The 14206-nt window shown below is 33.6% G+C and overlaps 1 pseudogene; it reads left to right on the plus strand.

Moving 5' to 3' along the window:
• Positions 1–10564: 10564 nt before the first annotated feature.
• LOC131617721 (receptor-like protein 7) lies at positions 10565–13957 on the plus strand (annotated as a pseudogene).
• Positions 13958–14206: the final 249 nt, after the last annotated feature.

Genomic DNA, 14206 nt, shown 5'->3' on the forward strand with positions numbered 1-14206 from the left:
AATGATGGATTTCTGTTAAGACACAATGTTGTTTAATAGCTGCTATAGCAGCTTTATAGAGTTGTAGCACAGGGGAATTTGAACCTGAGATCTGAGATTTTGACAACATTGATTCATATTGGGTTTAATTCTTGTTCCTTATAAGTTCATCCTTCATTTCATTGAGGATTTTCAAGTATATGCATTTAAATTTAATTCTGTAGTGTCAATGTATGAATTTGTAATTATGTTTAATTTATTATTTTTTTCAAATTATTATCGGTGTCAACATGTCGGTGTGGTGTTTCTGGTATTTGTCCTTCGTTGTATCTAATTAGGTATAAAATATATTTCCTTCCAGTAAAATGGAGGTGATTTTCCTTCTATATGATACTTGTCCTGCATGTTTGCACTAATTTTCTTTTAATCTTTCTTACGTAAACTTATCTCTTTTACCATTTGACTACTATTCCCATTCGGTCTCCCTCCATTTTATTTGGGTTCAATTGATTTGCAACAATGTTTACTCACTGTTTGGTGGTGTTTCTATTGTTTTGCAACAATGTTTACTCACTGTTTGGTGGTGTTTCTATTGTTTTTAAATTGATGAAATAATTGGACACATCTCTTGAAGCATTTCATTATCTGGTTTGCATTTTTTTGTCATAGTCTAGAAAAATTCCAAATCTTATTGCAATGATGTAATTATTTCCTTTTCCTTTTCCTTTTAGGCTATATATTAGCTTTTAATAGAAAGAACCATGAATAAAATCCTTTGAACTATTTACGTAAGCAATTATTTATATCTTACTGCTTTATGCATGATGAGCCTGCTGATTATTTCTTGAACACATGAACCTTTTCAGGGTTCATTTATAATATTAATACTTAGGCTAGGTTTATATCCATTCAAATGCCACTTTTGCCAACCTCAATCACATACTGGATTCAATAAAATCACACAAACTATGGAAAATGAAAATAACGGCGCGAGAAGATAAATAACAACACACGATTTGATCAGGCAGTTCTCCTTATCGTCCTCGCGTAGGGTACGTCTGCCCCTAATTCTATAATCTAGAATTAGGATATATGATATTAAGTTGCAAAGTTTTTACAAGAGAAGAATAGTCACCAATACCCAATTTATAATTGCAGAATTTGATACTATGCTTTTCTCTCCCCTTGATTTGAGATGAACCAAGTATGCCAAACACTTCGAACAAACCTCCGGTTAACGCTACTAATTTAAACAATGAACTTGTTCCGCAAATCTTTCACTCGGATGATTTGGATCGCAAGATGAATGACCCCAAATCTTCTTCACAATCCTCCAGATATTGCTATTTGATTGTGCAAAGCCACGTACATTTTCACAATCCTTTCGCTCGGATGAATTGAATGAAGCAAAGAATTGTGCAAATACCCCTAAATCTTCAAGATCTTGGAGGAGAAAACCCCAATGGTTTTATCCAAGAAAAAACCTACAATTGTTCAACCAAAATCTGAATCTCAATCTTCTATCTGAACGTTATCAACCCATCAATGCACTATGATCAACAAAAATTATTATGCGTAGTTGTTGTTGAATGCTTGAATGGTTGAAGATGAAGAGCAAAATGTGTATTTCTTTCACTTTTTCTTGTTAGATCTGAAAATGTCACAAAATGAGTATATATGTGTTAACCACCAGCTCAAGAGAACAAAGTGTAGTAGAAAATTGGTCATAAGCACCGAGCGGTCGCCCGCCACAGAAAGGTCAGTCGACGCGAGCTCTCCCGAGGCAGATAAGAGGCAAGTTTCTCACGCCATGCGTCGACCGCTGCAGGGACATGCGTCGATGCAATCAGAGAAAATTTCTACTCCCAGTGTGAGTCGACCATAGAGATCGGCGTGAGCGCTCCTGAGGTTGATGAAAGGAAGTTTAACACTGTCACGCATCAACCATAGCAGGACATGCATCGACGCATACTAAAATTTCCATACTTCCAGTTTTTAGCCGACCATTGGGTCGGCGTGAGCTGTCCCGAGGGTGATGCAATGCTTAAGTTTGCTCCATGGGTCGACGCAGACCATTCAAGAGTCGACGCATGTTGTAGGCATTTTCATAAACACCTATTTCTTGAGGTTTGCAGAAACTACGGGAAACTACGGGAAATTTGAACTCAATACTTTTACATGGAAGAAACTCATTCATAATACTACTAATTTAAGAGAACTTTATCAAAATTATGTTCACTTTTAAAAGGTGAATTTCAGCCACTAAATTATTTTATAAAAAAAATATTATAATTACTTTAATGTTTAATATATATATAAATCATCCTTTATTAATATTAAAATATATTTTAAAGGTTAGATTTTTATAAATAAATTATTTAAATATTATAAAATTATCAATCTGAATTTTCTAACATTTTTTTATTTACTGGACTTTTACACGCAACTTTACAAATATATTTATCGCAATTTCTTTTACTCAAAAAGAGATCTTCTCGACTATAAACAAATGCTTAGGAAAGAGTGAGTTTTGGAAGGATCTTTTGAAAAAAACAATTTCTCAATGCACCCATAAATCTCTTACACACCGCACAAAATTCCATGTTTGCCTCCAGCTTCCGTGGATGCACTTCCAGAAACACCCCATTTTTAATATAAAAAAATTAGTTTTTTTTTTTTTTTCCGTAGATGCATCTACGAAAGCGTTAAAATATAGTGAAAATTTCCCAATTAATTGGGAAAATCTGAATGTTCCGTAGATACATCTACGGAACACTCTCTTTTCAAATCCCATGTTTCACTACGAAAGCGTTAAAACATAGTGAAACTTGGATTTTCCCAATTAATTTGAAAAATCTCAAATTAAACTACAAATTAATTGAGAAAATTTTAAATTAATTGAGAAAATTCCAAATTAATTAAGTTTATGAAATCTTCCGTAGCTACATCGACGAAAGGTTTTGAAAAGAGAGTGTTAGTAGATGTATCTACGGAAAAAACTGAAGGGCATTTTTGCATCTACGAAAAAAACTAAATTTTTTGAAAAAATGTGCTTTCGAATGTGCATCTACGGAAACTGAAGGGCATTTTTGCCAATTCAATGGTGCGTAAGAGGTCTATGGAATGGAGTGAGAAATCATCTTAAAAAAATACAAGATTGAATTTTATGGGGTGCTTGAAAATACATTAGTGAAAATTTTCATTCACCTATTCGAGTCGTGCCCATTCACAAGTAGAATTTGGAGAAAAAAAACAAAGTAGGCCAGTGGTTAGAGATTTCGGATAAGTTGACCAATGTTGAGCTGAGGAAATTCTTGGAACACTTTGAAAAAATTAAGTCGAAAGGCGAAAGATTAACTGTATGAACTAGTTAGTTACATTTATCTTCTTGATTTTCTTTATTCATGGGTAGGGCTGTTATCGGTCCGGTCTGGATATTTGTTATCCCAAGAACCAGACCGAAATAGTAATCGGGTAAATTCGGGCCGAATCGAAACAGTGATGGACCATTTTTTTGGACTGAAACCGGACCGTTACTTCGGATACCCGACAAAAGTATCCAATAAGTATCCAATATAATATCCGTTTTTTGTATCGGATAAAAAAATTATCCATTCTCGGACCGAGTAACATTCGGTCGGTCCAATGGACCGATTCCACCGGTGCGGTTCTCGGATCCTATGGACCAAATACAACCCTATTCATGGGGCCAAACAATGCTATAAGTCAACCTCTGCAACGAAATGATCTTAATAGAGCAGCATAGGAAAATTGCAACCATTTGATCTATTCTTGTCTCGTTAACTCAATTTTTAATTCAATTGTTCAAACAATTATTTTTCATAAAAAATTCATTTATGTGTGGAATGATCTTAAGTAGAGATTCTCCAAAATTAACAGTGTTTGTGTAACTACCTTAGATTTCAACTCAACAATCTCTAACAAGTATCTAAGCCAGCCCTTGAATACTTCATTGAATTGAAAACTCTTTGGAGTGAACTAAATCTTTATAGATCTACTCCCTCATGTACATAACATCACCCTTGCACCGGTGTAAATGCGGTATAGCTTTCTTCTTGAGCTAATAGGAAGTAGAGTTTATTGATTGATGGTAAAGAATTCATCAACAAAACTTGAGTCATAACTGTAGAAAAATCGCTCATTCAAACTTGTGAGAAACTGAATTATAATTTAATCCTTAAGAATGAAATTTATTTTTGCAGAACTCAGTGCTTCACGTGTGCAAGTAGGGATGTTCATGGTACGGTTCGTGAGAAAAACTGAACCGAACTAAACTGAATCATAATAAAAATTCACTCAAACTGAACCAAACCGTTTCAATTTATTAGGAACCAAATTGAACCAAAATTATTGGTTTGGTATACCGTTTCAAAATTCTGAACCGTACCGAGCCGTTAGAAGGCAGTTTCAGTTATAATTCGGTTCTAGAACTGTTTGTACATAATATTTTGGTTCACTAATCATATATAACGGTTCGATTATTTAAACTTCAGTTTGATTCAGTTTGACGTTCAGTTCAGTTATTGAATTTTTTTTAAGAGCCCCAGCGATATTTAACATTCTAACATGTAATTTTTACCATCTTTTACTTACTTTCCTATATTTTCTTAATATGGGTAAACAAGATGTGAGAAAGATAAAAACTAAATTACTCATTGGGATTTCTACTTATAACGAATACGTCATGTCATATACTGAAAAGTCTTGGTCTTTCAATGCATCTTTTCATTTTCTTCGGTCTCTACACTTCTTAAATATACACCAAACACTTCTTAGTTGACCGTGGCAATAGCAAATTACAGATATTTATTCTTTTTTTAACTAAACTTTTAAAAAAATAAGTTGTGGCCAAAATTGATAGGACTAAAGCCTCAAATTTAAGTCGAACAGTCAAGTAACAAATTTTGATAGAATCATAATTAAGAATGGAAAACGGATCTCGTTCTTTGGATATATCCTTTTTACTTATGTGAGATATTAGATCAAACTCTAGTATTATCGAAGGATAGTTTATTGGTTCGACAGGGTTAAGTATGAAGTCGAAGGTTGTTCACATGCTGGTGTCGAAGATGTTAGGGTTGTTATCACGTTAAATTAGGTTTTAGTGTTTAAACCCTAATTTGTTAAGTTAGTTTGTATATTATGTTAGCTTGTGTAATGAGCCTTGTGGAAAAAGCTCATTAGTTAGTATGTTAGGTTTTATTATAAATAACATACTAGTCTCTCATCATTGCATATTGCAAATCCTAATTTAGAGTGAGAGGGTTATTTGTTATTCTTGTAATCTTGTTTTAAAGAGTAAGGAAAGAATAGCAGTTATAACCAATTATTGTGTTCTTCTTATTTTACCATTTTTTCTAACCTTTGTGAGTTTCTTGCCATCAAGAAGAAATTGTTTATACTTTGTTTACGGTATTGTTTTTCACAACTACTTGGTGCGGTGAGCATGAAGAAAATGTCTTCAACAAAGTATGAGATTGAAAAGTTCACTAGAGTGAACGATTTCGATTTGTGGCGTTTGAAGATGAAATCCCTACTAGTTCAGCATGGTTGTTTGGAAGCGTTGAAGGGAGCGGCAGCTATGGACGCTGCTTTAACTGAAAAAGAAAAGACGGTCATGATAGAGAAAGCCCACAGCGCAATTTTGTTGAGCCTTGGTGATAAAGTTCTTCGACAGGTATCAAAGGAGACGACGACATCAATGTTATGGGTGAAACTTGAAAGTTTGTACATGACCAAATAGCTGGTGAATCGACTCTACCTGAAGCAAGCTTTGTATTCATTCAAGATGATTGAACACAAAGTGTTGGCTGAGCAGTTAGATATGTTCAACAAGCTCATTCTTGATCTTGAAAATATTAATGTGAAGATCGATGATGAAGATCAAGCACTGTTAATGTTGTGTGTTTTGCCCCATTCACATGCTCACTTCAAAGAAACTCTCTTGTATGGAAGGGAGTCTGTGACCTTTGAAGAAGTTCAATCAGCCCTGTATTCCAAGGACTTGAACAAACGAAAGGAGCATAAACCTTCGATTGTTGGTGAAGGTCTGACCGTTAAGGGAAAATTCTTGCGAAAGGATAGTAAGTTTGTCAAGAAAAGGGATAAAGTCAGCAGAAGTCTTACAGTGGCGAATCATTTGGCATTCGATATTATCATTGTAAGAAGGAGGGTCACACAAGAAAGGTGTGCTCTGAACGCCTGAAAGATCATGGAGGTAAGGATAATGGCACTAATGCCATTGTTCAAGATGATTTTGAATCATCTGATGTTCTTGTGATTTCAAGTGGTGACTCTAGTAAGGAGTGGATTATAGATTCATGTTGCACTTGGAACATGACTTCAAACAAATACTTGTTCGAGGAATTATGTTATCAAGATGGTGGATCAGTATTGCAGGGAAACAACAAAAATGATATGACCTTTTTTTACTCATAATCGATCAATGCCATACGAAAGATGAAGGATAGAAAAACACTTAGAAAGGAGGGGATTTAATAAGTGTGACATTAAAAACTTGTAAGATAAAAACAATGAACACAATTATTTTTATCCTGGTTCGTTGTTAATGAAACTACTCCAGTTCACCCCCTTAGAGTGATTTACCTCAACTGAGGATTTAATCCACTAATCCAACTGATTACAATGGTTATCCACTTAGAAAACTTCTAAGTCTTCTAGAGTATACAGATCACAACTTGATCACTCTAGGAATTCACCACTTAGAAAACTTTTAAGTCTTCTAGAGTCCATTGATCACACTGATCACTCTAGGAACCTTTTACAATCAATGTAAAATAATGTTTACAAGAGTATTGATTTGCTTCTTATAAAGCTATAATCACAACAATGATATTTCTCTTAAGTTCTAAGCTTAACACTCACTAAATATTACAAGAGTTTGTGAGGTTTGAAGATGAAGTTCGTGAGCTTTGAATTTGACAGCGTTTTGGTATAATTTGCAAGAGTTGGTTAGCTGCTTCTAATTAGAACTTCTATATATATAGGCGTTTGAGAAGATGAGTGTTGGGTTGCATTTAATGCTTTGCGTGAATAGTACAGCTTTGCATTTAATGTTTCACACTTTTGTCAACTACCTCGAGCCATGCTTTTCCTACTTTTACTGACTTTGCCTTTTGTAGCTTCTAACGTTCCTTTTGTCAGTCAGAGATTAGATTTAATAGCCTGTCATCTTGTACTTGCTTTTGAACTTAGATTTGTAGATACAACGTTTGAATATCAGAGTGACTCAGCTTGGTGCAGAGCATCTTCTTGTCTTCTGACTTTGAAGAGCTTGAGCGTGATACCAATCAGAACATCAGTGTTTCTGCTTCTGACTTCATGTTCTTCTGATGCTTCATAGTCCATGTTCTGATTCTGCTTGACCATCTTCTGATGTCTTGCCAGAGCATGTTCTGATGTAGCCATCCAAAACCTTCTGAGTCAGTGCTTCTGAGTGTTGAATTATGCATACTCTTTATATATTTCCTGAAATGGAAAATGCAAAGGATTAGAGTACCACATTGTCTTATACAAAATTCATATATAATGTTATCATCAAAACAAGCATATTGATCAGAACAAATCTTGTTCTAACAAAAGAAATTTATACTGAAACAGAAAGCTACATGAAAAAAAAAAATATAGGTAATAGCATCCATAAAACTTAGACTTACTACTCAAATCATGGATAAATGGTAATGTGCAACATAAAATAGACTTAGGAGAGATTGACAAGCAATTTTGTGGAGGCACAACTAAAATATGAAGACTGGTTGGTGGCGAGTGACTTTCATGTACCTAACGAAGCAAAAAAAGATTATGGCGAGATTCGCTTTCCACTAATTAGACATCAGGTGACAACCAAGTAGGAAGAGGTGAACCTAGAGGTGCTCTTTGGTTGAAAATCCAACAGTCCCCTGATGGTGGCTAAAAACTGGCCTACAGTTGCCAAAAAAGTATATTAACAATGATCAGAGAGAAAATGCAGACAATGATAGAGTTTGATAATGCAGAGAGAATTAGAATAGAGTGAGAATCTCTCATTTGTATTTCATAGTGAAAGAGATACAAGGAGCTCTCTATTTATAGAGAGAGAGAGAGGAAAGTTATCTAGATCTAACTAACTGAGGTTGTTGTAACAAACTTGACAACTCAGTAATCTAGAATAGTAGAAATATAGAAATAACAAACTGACTATATATAAAATACTCTATTAGCCAAGACTTACCATGATAGGGTATAGGGTACTTCCACTTGTTAAAGTGAATTTCATACACAAATACTCCTTAATCATTTTGTATCAGTTTGATTCCCTATCAAACCAGGTTCCTATCACAGGTGTGTTGCGCGCCAATACTACCAACATGAGTTGAAGACATCATTAGAGACTCCAAATTGATATTTACCACATCAATATGATGAAGTTTTAAATGCCCTATTCTAGCGGCAGAGTGTAGAAGACAGTCTTTACGATATTCTAGAAGATGCTGTCGAATTCCTGAAGAAGTACAAATTAGGAACAACCTTTCTACTTGCTGGTCCATACTGGCTACTTCAACTATGACTAAATGCACTACACCGAATAACACTTTTTATGACGGAGCTTTTATCTCTAACATGCCAAAAACCGAGAGGATATGTCCTCAGAGCGTAATGTTTTATTTTTTTAATATGATAAACAACATGTTACGTTTTAAAAATTAAAAGTAATAAAGCTATAAGTTAGCGCCTTTTTTAATCCATAAAAAATCTGTTATCTCAGTTTTTTTAGAACTGATGTAATATTCCCTTTAAATCCCTTTTTTCGTATTTAAAACTTTTTTCAAAGATTTATCTCTTGGCGTCTTTTCCTGATGCCATGTTTTATTTTGTTAATTAGTAATTCTCAAAAACTTTGTTAAACAATAATAGGCAATAATAGAAAAAGAAAATATCATTGATAATAAAAGACAACACAACCAATAAAACTAATCAACAAATTCAAACTTCTCAGTGAACTTAACTTCAACATCACCCATAACTATCCCTAACTTATAGAAAAGTTCAGAAAGAATTCTTCCATAAGGTATGAGAAAAATCATTTTCCCCCGAGAAGTCTTTATTATTTCCTTCAAGAAGTTGAAAATGGTAAGAGGAAGATTAACGCTGGTGTTATAGGTTAGGAATAACACGAGATGTTATAGGTTGAAACCAAAATTAATTTTCATAGTTGTCAACTTTTAGAATTGGAAGACTCGCTAGAAAATGTCAGTTCAGATGATTCACCATGATATGCTTCCCAAGAATCACATAGTAAGTGCTCTAGATACCAGATATTGGAATTACTCCTAAAATTTGGAGAATTTCGAATCAACTTGATGAACAAGAATCAATCTTTCTGATAAAGTTTGCCTCTTGTTCTTCACTCTTCACTCAAGTGAATCAACCACACCTTGATTGCAAGATGATTCTGCTGCACAACGATAACGAAAAAAAGAAAGAAAAGATGAATTGCAAAAGAAAGGAGAAATTAAGGTTTTAGAGAAAAGGGAGGAAGATGAATATTTTTGGGGTTTCTCTTTGTTTTCAAACTGAAATTTTTATTCAACTTTTCTCAATAAATAAAAACTACAGGATTTTACAATGATAGAGTACCTCCCTATTTATAGGCTGAGATTGCTTGTTTACTAAGCAGTCTCCAGCTAACTAAAAACAATACTAAGTTGAAATTCTATCGAGGCTAGGTCATTCGACACTTCGACATTTATTATAAATTTAAAATGCATAATAATTAGATCAAGAAATTTATTATAATAAATAAAAATAATAGTAATACATTCAAAATTGTTGGTCTTTTAAAAATATATTTTCATATGGCTCACTTAAAATAGAGAATAATATATTTAAAGGTTTTAAAAATGTATTTTCATATGGCTCACTTAAAAATATATTTTCATATGGCTCACTTAATTAAGGATTAATTTAAATTTTTTTTAATTAATTTCAAATTTTCTCAATTAATTGAAAAAATTCCTTGTTTTACTGTGTTCGTAGATGCAACAAAACTGTTAAACAAAAAAAAATGTTTCTGAATATGCATCTACGGAATCCCGAGAGCATTTTTGCCAATTCTCTTGAAAAATTATCTTAAATTGTTTTAACAATTCTCCTCTTGTAACACAATTAATGTTATTATTATTATTATTTTGACTTAGTACTCTTTCTATTTCGTTGTCTTCGTGTTAGGAGTGATATATACATACGGTTGAAAACTATGGGTCCTCTGAAAAAATGCATGTTTTCGTTTTCTTCTATGGAATTATATGGACACTAACGTTCAAAAGTCTTGGGAGTAATAAATTTTTTATCAATTATGATATTACTAAAATTTCAACCACACAAATTATCCCTACTGAAGTGCTCCATACGGTAGAAGAAAAGTATCCCTACTACCAAACAAGAGAATGTCAATACTCAATTTTCTTCTTTGCTTCTTGTGAATGCTTAATTTCACCTTATGTTTCCTATATAAACACTGGATAATCAATTGCTACTTCCAACATCACCAAGCTTTACAAAAAAATAAATAGTGCAAGTGTAAGTTTCTCTAAATGGGATCCTTACTTTTAGTATTGCCTTATTTTTCCCTTCACTTGCTTTTACTGTTACTTACACTTTTTACTTCCAACACTTTTTCATTATGAAATCCTCACGACACCTCTGCTTTGTTACAATTCAAGAACTCTTTTTTTGTCAACACTTCATCTAAACCTGAATATGATCCACCGTATGGGTGTTCCTCTTTTTCTTTCAAGACAGAATCTTGGAAAAAGAGTAAAGACTGTTGCGAGTGGGATGGTGTCACGTGTGACAACGTTTCAGACTACGTGATTGGTCTGGACCTTAGTTGCAACAATTTAAAAGGTGAATTACATCCCAATAGCACTATCTTTCAACTTAGACACCTTCAACAACTCAACTTGGCTTTTAATGATTTTTCTTGGTCTCCACTCCATGTTGGTGTTGGTGATCTAGTTCATCTCACACATCTCAATCTATCATTATGTAACCTCACTGGTAATATTCCTTCCACAATCTCTCATTTGTCAAAATTAGTATCACTTGATCTTAGCAATTATGGCATGAAACTCAATCCATTCACATGGAAGAAACTCATTCATAATGCTACTAATTTAAGAGAGCTTTATCTAGATCATGTGAATATGAGTTCAATCAGAGAGAGCGCTTTGTCTATGCTAAAGAATTTGTCTTCCTCTTTGGTTTCTCTTAGTCTAAGAGACACTGGGTTGCAAGGAAATTTGTCATCTGACATCCTCTCTCTACCCAATCTTAAAAAATTAGTTTTGTCACGTAATGAATATCTTAGTGGTCAACTTCCAAAGTTCAACTGGAGCAGTCCTCTTAGGTACTTGGACCTCTCCCTAACTGCTTTCTCAGGTGAATTTCCTTATTCTATAGGTCAGTTGAAGTCTCTTACTCACTTAAACCTTCTATTCTGCAATTTTAATGGAACGGTTCCTCCATCTTTGTGGAACCTGACTCAACTCACATTCTTGGACCTTTCTGAAAACAATCTTGAGGAAGAGATTCCATCATTACTTTTAAAACTTACAAACCTCACTTTCTTAAATCTTGGAGGTAATAAATTTAGCGGCAACATTCCAAATGTTTTTGAAAACTTAATCAAATTAGAACATTTAATACTTTCATATAATAAACTAGTTGGCCCAATTCCAAGTGAAATCACAAAACATTCAAAATTGATCAATCTGTTTTTAGGACATAACATGTTAAATGGAACAATTCCACAATGGTGTTATTATTTGCCTTCTTTGTTATGGTTGGACCTCAGTGACAATCACCTTACAGGATTCATTGGTAACTTCTCAACTCATTCTTTGGAATATTTGATTCTCTCTAATAACAACTTACATGGTCATTTTCCAAATTCAATATTTGAACTCCAAAATCTTACTCGCTTAGATTTGTCATTGACAAACTTGAGTGGTGTTGTGCATTTTCACCAATTTTCAACATTTAAAAATCTACAATTCCTCAATCTTTCACACAATACTGCTCTTTCTATCAACATTGATAACAAAGCTAAAATCCTCACACCTAACCTTCAAGACTTAGATTTATCATCAGTTAACATTACTAGTTTTCCTAAATTCCTAGCACACCTACCAAATTTAAGAATGTTAGATCTCTCTCATAACAACATTCATGGGAAAATTCCCAAATGGTTTCAAAGTCAGCTCTTAAGCTCATCATGGAAGAACATTTATCACATTGATCTTAGTTTCAACAAGTTGCAAGGAGATCTTCCAATTCCACCATATGGCATTCAATACTTTTTACTCTCAAATAACAACTTAACAGGAGACATTGCTTTGTCATTGTGCAATGCAAGTTCCCTGATTGTGCTTAATTTGGCTCACAACAATTTAACAGGGACAATCCCACAATGCTTGGGAACATTTCCTTTTCTTTCTATATTGGACATGCAGATGAATAACTTCTATGGAAGCATTCCTAGAAATTTTTCAAAACAAAATTATTTTTTTGAGACAATAAAGTTGAATGACAATCAATTGGAAGGACCACTACCACGCTCTTTGGCTCGCTGCACATACCTTGAAATTTTGGACCTTGGAAACAACAACATAGATGATGCATTTCCAAATTGGCTTGAAACTCTACAAGAGTTACAAGTACTCAGTCCACAATCAAATAAACTTCATGGTAAAATCACATGTTCTAGCACTGAGCATTCGTTCTCAAAGTTGAGAATTTTTGACATCTCTCATAACAAGTTTAGTGGACCCTTGCCAACATCATGCATCAAGAACTTTCAAGGAATGATGAATGTGAATGACGACCAAATTGGTCCGAAATACATAGGTAAGGAGAGTTACTACACTGACTCTGTGGTGGTTGTAATGAAAGGTTTTTCTATGGAGCTAACGAGGATATTGACTACTTTCACAACAATTGATTTATCAAACAATATGTTTGAAGGAGAAATTCCTCTTGTCATTGGAGAATTAATTTCTCTCAAAGGTCTCAACCTTTCAAACAATGAAATCACAGGCAATATTCCTCAATCTTTGAGTAATTTGAGAAATTTGGAGTGGTTGGATCTCTCAAGGAACCAATTGATAGGTGAGATTCCGATAGCTTTGACAAATTTGAATTTTCTCTCTTTCTTAAACCTTTCACAAAACCACCTTGAGGGAATCATACCTAAAGGTCCACAGTTTGATACATTTGAAAATACATCATATGATGGAAATACAATGTTATGTGGATTCCCGTTCTCTAAATCATGCAAAAATGATGAAGATCAACAACCACCACATTCAATTTCTGAAGATGAAGAGGAATCAGGTTATGGATGGAAAGCGGTGGTAACAGGATATACGTGTGGAGCAATATCTGGGCAGCTCTTTGGATATAATGTGTTCTTCATTGGAAAACCGGCATGGCTTGTAAGATTCTTTGAAGGTATGTTTAACGTAAGACTGAAGAGAACACACAACAGAGTCGGTGCAAATCGAAGAAGAGTGAATTAATTTGATGTCAGTCTTTTCAAATATTAAGATATTATTGCTTGAAGTTTGAACTTTTTCTGTTTGTGTAATGTAGCCTTATCTCTTTTCATGACTGTGTGTGCAGTAGAGCTGTCAATTTAAGGGGTCAATTAATTTGGGCCCCAGCCCCAATAATAAGAGGGCCTAAAAAAGTTTAACAATAGTAAGCCCTCAAATGCATAGGGCCTAAACTTAGAAGGCCCTAAAATTCAAAAGGGGGCCATAAGGCCCAAATAAAATAAAAAAAAAAATAATTATGAAAAGGAAAAAAAAAAATTTTAAAAAAAACTGTTAAAAGTTTTCAAAATAAAACAACTTTTTAAAAAAGATTTAAAAAGAGTTTTTTCAAAAAATAAAAAAAATGAAGCTCATATTTTATAGATTATCATTAACCGCATTTACTAAACACTTATTTATTATCAACTTATATATCTTATCAATAAAAAACTTCACTAATATAACAAATTACGATAAAATAATTTTATTATGTGAAGTAATATCAGTTAGCCTTTTTAATGGCAAATCAACTATAAAGATAGAAAATGAATTCAAATAATACAGATTTTAACAAATATACTTCTCTTTAGTCTCTTTCATTAGTTTGGTTTTAA

Source organism: Vicia villosa, linkage group LG7 (genome assembly GCF_029867415.1).
Source record: "Vicia villosa cultivar HV-30 ecotype Madison, WI linkage group LG7, Vvil1.0, whole genome shotgun sequence".
NCBI lineage: Eukaryota > Viridiplantae > Streptophyta > Magnoliopsida > Fabales > Fabaceae > Vicia > Vicia villosa.